Source organism: Nicotiana tabacum, chromosome 1 (assembly GCF_000715075.1).
Source record: "Nicotiana tabacum cultivar K326 chromosome 1, ASM71507v2, whole genome shotgun sequence".
Taxonomy (NCBI): Eukaryota; Viridiplantae; Streptophyta; class Magnoliopsida; order Solanales; family Solanaceae; genus Nicotiana; species Nicotiana tabacum.
Window position 1 is genome coordinate 589,338 of NC_134080.1, and position 7,522 is coordinate 596,859.

Consider the following 7,522-nt stretch of genomic DNA (forward strand, 5'->3'; position numbering starts at 1 on the left):
TTTTATTCTTTCCCCGCGAACGAGACTAAAATATGATCTCATTTATTAATTAATCCTATTTAAGTAAAGTAATTATTAAAATAAGACTAACTGTTAAAACAAAACTATTTTTGGTATTTTTCAAGATTAAAAATGACTACAAAACATTAATGAAACTATTTTTTATAATTTTTATTTTTTTGTAATAAAATAAAGTAAAATAGAAAAAATTAGTTGAAATAACACTACTAGGCCTAAATTAAATATTTATGTGCTAAAATATAAAAAATCTTGAGGAGGGTCAAAAATCACATGTCTACAGCTGCCCCTCTTTGACTGGAAATACGAAGTATTTTCAAACAAAGAACGACTAGATAATTTTTTTGACTCGACCCTTATTTAGGGAGACCAAAACTAAGAGAAAGAAGAATGTGACCGAGCCCTGGTATTTGAGCTGCCTACATATCCTTGTCTATAAAGGAATCATGCCACGTATAGTTCAAAAGTGAGTGGGATGATGGAGTATACTGAAGTGGAGAGCCAGTCGAGGTGCCGTTCCGTCGAGGTTCCGGTCCACGGTCCTGATGTTACATCAAATCAAAAAATGAAAAAGACAAACTAAGCCTGTCAACTATGAGTTACAAGATTCCTATCTATGAGTCTTCTGAAGCTTGATCTTGAGTCTTGGTTGGTTCTTCATGCAGACTTTGGATTTGAACCTTGACGCTTGCTAGTTGCAGGTGCTAGTTCATTTTTCTTTAGCTTTTCGGATCAAAGCCGGACACACCATGCTTGTGACTTCAGTCATGTCTTGAGCAGCTCACATCTTTCGTCAACTTCTGCATGTGGATTCACTTCTTGCCTTTCTTCTACTTCTTTTTAATTCTAAATTGTGACTAACTTCCGTTGATCATCTCGGACTATTGACTCGCATTCTTGCCGCGAGCTTCTTTCGTTGCTGACTCGAATTGCATTCTAAAGTGAATTCTCTTATTCTCTAGGTAGGCACCTGATTGCCAATATTCGAAATGTCTTCCTTTGAACCTTGCTATTTTCCCTTTGTTCTCCAGGTGGGCTCCTGATTACCAATATTTGCATTGTTTTTCCCTTGAGACTTGAACTGTTTTCCTTTGTTCTTAGGCGGGCTCCTGATTTCCATCACTTGAACTGTTTTTCCCCGAAACTTGAACTGCTTCCCTTTGTTCTCCAGGTGGGCTCCTAATTGCTGAACTCCTTTGAACCTTGCTGCTTTCCCTTTGTTCTCCAGGTGGGCTCCTGATTGCTGAACACTTGAATTGCTTCTCCCTTTGTTCTCCAGGTGGGCTCTTGATTACTGAACTCCTTTGAACCTTGCTGCTTTCCTTTTGTTCTCCAGGTGGGCTCCTGATTGCTGTCTTCCTTTGAGCACTGCTGCCTTCCCTTTGTTCTCTAGGTGGGCTCCTGATTGTTGTCTTCCTTTAAACACTGCTGCCTTCCCTTTGTTCTCCAGGTGGGCTCCTGATTGCTGTCTTCCTTTGAATATTGCTGCTTCCATTTGTTCTCCAGGTGGTCTCCTGATTACCGACACTTGAACTGCTTTCCCTTTGTTCTCTAGGTGGGCTCCTAATTTCCAACACTTGAACTGACTCCACTGAAACTGCTGCCTTTGAACCTGATTACAATAATAGACAAAACAAAAGAAATTTTTCTGCCCCAATTTGATATTGGGAACATCTGTGAGTGTTAATCGAATCATGGTACCCGAAAGCTCTAAGAATTTAAAAGCTAAATCCCATTATCCAGGAGGGTCCTGAAAATTTAAAATTAAATTCATCTTAAGAGTGACAACTTCAAAGCTAAATTCTATTTCCTAAAGGTAAAACTTACACTAAATCTTCTTATCTATGAAGGTCTTAAAAACTTAAAACTAGATCCTATTATCCAGGAGGGTCCTGAGAACTTTAAATTAATCCCATTATCTAGGAGGGTCCTGAATACTTAAATTAAGTCCCAATATCCAGGAGGGTCCTGAGGGGCCGAGAATGAACTTACCTAAGCCGCACTCTCTTCCTGAGGATATCTGTAGACCGAACAAAATTCCTTGCCCCTGAACCACGCTTTTCCTCATGGAGGGTTCCTGTAGTTTGAACAAATTTTTTTTCCGTTCTCAAACCGCCTTTGTACTGACAAAATTTGGGCACGACACTTGAAAAAATTCAAACTTCCAAGCTTTGAGTTGGACACAATTTTCGTCCCTGTTTCAAACAAAGAGAACTTGTGAGTTTATAAATACGGTGGTTGGTTTGTGGCCTTGACTTTGAGGGCGATTGCTCCTTCACTTCCCATGATAACTTTGATTTCAACTTGAAAGACCTTGCTTGTTTATAACCACTTCCTCTGTCACCCTTATCACGGAAAATACCTCTGATCCGTTCAAACACAATACCATTCATCTGTTGCATTGTGCTCAGGCATTGACATATACTGAGCCTTTGTGTTTCACATGAATCCCAAAGCTCGTCAATTTCCTCCCACTCAGTGCGCATGTTGTTCTTTCCTGATTTAACCCACTGGCCTTGGCCTTGAGGTTTATTGCCCCTTCACTTGCCATGATAACTTTGATTTCCGCTTGGAAGACCTTGCTTGTCATTGGTTAACCATTTTCTCTGTCAACCTTATCACAGAAAGTACCTCTGATCCGTTCAAACCCAATACCCTCTATCTGTTGCATTGCTCATGAATTGACCCATATCGAACCTTTGTATTTTACATGAATCCCAAAACACGTCGAGTGTTTCCAACTCAATGCGTCTACTGTTCTTTCTTTGACTTATGACACTTTGATGTGCTAGACATATTCCATTTGTGCAATTGGAAAGCTGGTAGCAAATTTTGTAGTCATTTCTCACTTGTTCCGACCAAATAGACTCAGGAAGAGGAAGTAAACAAGACAAAAGGAATGGAGTAAAGGACAATAGAAAGAGATGATTCCTAACAAGAAAACTACGAAGTAGAAACTTATCGGATATGGATACCATCTCTAATGACCATGACACACATTTTTGGATTAATGACTTAATCTGTCAAGAAAGTCTAATATTCAACTCTTGTTGTACCTTTTCGCCGTGAAATTGGGCTTCAATGCTCCGATTATTCTATCTGATTCACGATCCTTGTTCGACTTGTGGTGCCCAAAGGGTTTTCACCATCAAGACTCTCTTATTTTGTTCCTTCTCTCAACTCACCTCGGCCTATGGTGCATGTGAAGGTTTTCACCAATAAGACTCTCTTATTTTGTTCTTTTCTTCTTATTTTCTCTGATTCTGCAGATGACAAGACATTAACCATGGTAAAAGCATCATATACTCTTGGCATGTCTAAACTCATCACTTTCAAAGATTATCCGGGAGGTCTTTTTTGGACTGCAATATGGCTTTTGGACAGGGTTAGAAAGAAGGGTTATCATAAAGGCTCAAAATAACTAAGACAATAGGGTTAATTTATCTACAACTTTTGGAATCCATTATAAAAAATTTTCCCCAATTTCTAAAACAGGGGAATTTGAATATATTTTCCCATTTTTTTTTGAATTTCCTACTCTCGACTTCGTGGGATTATGAAATATTTTATTTGGTATGACCGAACCCTAAGGCTGCCTACGTATCTTGTGGTGATAAGAATCAGGTCAAACGTAGTTCACAAAACTACTTTTTGTTACTATTTGCCTTTTCTTTTCCTTTTCTTTTTTTTTCCTTTTTTTCTTTTCTCTTTTTTTTCTTTGTCCTTCTTTTTTTTCTTTGTCCTTCTTTTTTTTCTTCTTTATCTCTATTTTTATCTTTTTTTTTTGAATTTGCCTTTTGGAATGAACTTTGTAAAATAAACATATGGGGACATGAATTCTTCCCTCTTTTTTTTTCGTATGACTCTAATTCGATTCCAAAAGAGGGGAGGTCAAAGAAATTAGTACAGGATCAAAAGGGTATCAAATGATATAAGTGTTTGGGTAGCTGAAATAGGGCCTGCCCATCCCTGAAAATGCCAAGTACAACATATGCAACTTGAAATGAAAATTGAAGATCATGCACAATATTTCTTTTGCGGTTTCGGCATTGATATTACTGATATGCCTTCCACTCTTCTTTAGCGCCTTGTCAAGTACAAAATCCTCGTTGGGTGATTCCCTTTTCACATTGGATATCCTCCGTCAATTCGGAGAAAACTTCCTTGACTTTATTTTGTAACTTGAGATGCATTTGAATTCAAAGTTGCTTGCTTCAAATCGTCCGGGATGCACTCTCCTTTAAAGAATTCTTGTCACCCTATTAACTTCTCAAATTATCTACCCCAGTTTCACATGGTTCGGGTTTCAAATGATCTCAAAATGTCCAAATCTGTACTTATTTCCCTCAAATGTCCCTATCATATTCAAAATTGTTTCATTGCTTCATGATTAAACTAACTTTAAAACCAGGCCTAGAATTATGCGTGCATGTCATGTCACTAGAGCTAGCATGAGAAAAAAAACTATAAAAGGAGAAGAGAGCTAAACAAAAAATTACCAGAAATAACAGAAAACAGGAAATTGCATTAGACAGACGGTGAAAGGGTTTGAACAACAAGACAAGCAAAATAAACTGGGGTACAACCCTGTAACAAAACCAGACAACACTAAACGGGCTACTACGACTAAACAAACTAGGCAAAATAAAAGGATAGAAGTGTTTGAGTCACAAGACAATATCCGGATGACAACCCTAGAAATAACCCGAACAACAGAAATGACAACAAAATAAACCACCACAACTCCTCCCCGGGCTAACCAAGAATGGAGCGTCTTTCCAATTACCAAGCACGACATCTTATCCACTGGGTTTTGCATCACCATTACTAGGACCTTCACAAGTCTCCATCACATTTACTTTAGCAAATTGCGTTTGGGTCCCTTTTGCCGGCTCGTTTTTAAGATCAAACTCTGATAGCGCTGAAAGCTTCACAACACGTGGACCTCCGAGGACCTCAGAAAAATTCTCATATTCCTTTTCAAAAAAAATCATACCCACCATATGCGTCTCGTTATGAACATGCGATGGACTTTGGCTAGTGTCTACTGCATCTGGATTTTGCACGACAATGTCACCTGCATCAATAAGCTTCTGAATTGCTTTTTCAGGTGCCAACACTTTTCTGTGCTGTGACCCGGGCATCGGAGCAATATGCACACCTTTGAGAAAAATCAAACTTCTTTGGCAGAGGGTTTGGAATTTTTATCTGAATCAGCTTCAACATTTCCAATTGCCTCAACCTTTGGAACAAACTGACATATGATTCTCCAATAGGAGTGAAAGCCTTTTCTTTTTTCTGTTATTTTTTTAGTTTGTATTCTGGCCTCGGTTGGAACCTTTTGCGGGTAGGTGGCTGATATGCTTGAGGGGGCGGGTAAGACATTTGGGGAAGTGGTGCAGGCCATTACGGGCCTCGCGGGTGTGGAGCGTATGGTGGTGCATTGTGGATAGGGTACTAGGAAAGTGATGTACGACTTTGGGGTTTCTATGGAGAGAAGTAGCATTGGGGAGGATCATCTTGTGCACAAGGATATCCATGGGGTCGATGTCGAGGCTGAAAGCGTTGAGCAGGAATGCCCAGCGGATCATCTTTTCTATTTCTCTTTCTTCCACCCAAACTTACTATGATGTTCTGAATGTCTTCTGTAGTATGTTTCAATGCCGAATAACTCATGATTTTGCCTGACTTGATTCCCCTCTTCTACCATCTCCCCCATTTTTACCACATTATTGAAAGGTTTACCCAAGGTCGGAATCAAATGACTGAAGTAGGTGGGCCCCTAGGCTTGTAGGAAAAGCTCAACCATTTTTTTTTCACCAATCGGGGGACTGACTCGAGCAACTTGCTCCCTCCATCTGAGTCCAAACTCCCTAAAGCTTTTCTCCGGTTCTTTTTCATCTTAGATAGGGAGGAGCGGTCTGGGATAATGTCTAATTTGTATTAAAAGTGTCGAACAAAATCTTGAGCTATGTCGCCCAATGTATGCCACTTACCGACATCTTGATGATTTTGCCATTCCAAAGCTTCCCCAGTCAAGCTCTCACTGAAATACGCCATCAATAAATCATCTTTCTCGCCAACACTTCTCATTTCCCTGCAATAACCCCTCAGATGGGCTATCAGAACTCCACGCCCCTCATACAAATTGAACTTTGGCACTTTAAACCCCGCAGGTAGATGAACATCAGGGAACATATGAATCTGATTTCTCATCCCTTGCATGCTCCTTAAGGACTGTTCTATACCTTTTAGTTTCCTGGATATTTCATTTCGCCCTTCTTTTCCTGTGACCTTTTCATTTTCAGCATGAGGCTCAGTCCAAAGGCTCTGCTTGTATGAGTCAAGAACCTTGTGGGCAACCTCTAAGGGGTAGTATTGAGCATCATGATCTTTGAGTGGGTATTCATTGTTGGGGATAGTGCATATTACAGGAGGGCAACTTTGGGGAAAGGTAATTGGAGGACGAGTGATGGAGCTACTAAGGTGGTTGGGAAATCTGTGATAAGCGGGAAAATCTGAAGAGTATGGGGATTCATCTGGCACTATGACTGGAGTTTGGGTAAGGGTAGCATCTAGGAAAGTAAGTGGTGGCGGGGGTGGTGCCTTCCCAATCATCCAAGCCTGATACATGTCCGCCATGTGTTGTCTTAACATCCTCACCTCTTCAACCAACCCATTGTCCTGTTCAACCAATTGCTTTTGGGCACCCGTATCAACCAACCCAGTTCTGTTGTCATCTGCCATTGCCTTTCAACTTTATGTTGTAGATAAGAGTTACCACTTTAAGAACCACAAACCAACCACCTTTCTGCTATAATGAAGATAACAAAAGGAACAAAATGAAGTCATCACGTTAGCGTTAGGGCATTTAACATAAGATAATCTCACTTTATGTGCAATGCACCTAGCCACAGTTATCGGTTCTAAAATGACTTCGAGGGTACGAAGGTCAGTTGGCATCATCCCAATTTTGTTAATTTTAATCTTCTCTTTTCTTTCTTTTCTAGAATTTCTTGGCATGCTCATTTTCCTTCTTCCTTTTTTTTTCTTCTAATTATCGCTTTTTTCTTTCCTTTCATTTCTCACATCCCATAATTTCTCCTCTTTTTTCCTTTTCCCTTTTTTCCTTTTTTTTAATAATAAAAAAATGATTCGATCAAACCATATGTAGGTTGTCTACGTATCATGACGCCGCATGAATCAGATCTTTGTGTAGTTTGGGAAGATCGGGCATAAAGTAAACAAACTGACGTTCTCTTTTTCTTTTCTTTTTTACTTTACTGACTATTCCGATGAAAAAAAGAGAAATAAAAGAAGCAAATCCCTTTTTTTTTAATTTTATAAATTTAATGTTCTATAACCTATTCTAAAGTCAATCTTAACGAGCATATATTTTTCTTTTTTTTCTTTTTGAAACAAACACTCTATGGGAAATTATCAAGGAAAAAAAAACCCTACAAGAGAAAAATATTTTTTGATTCTATTTTTTTAGGAAAGAAAT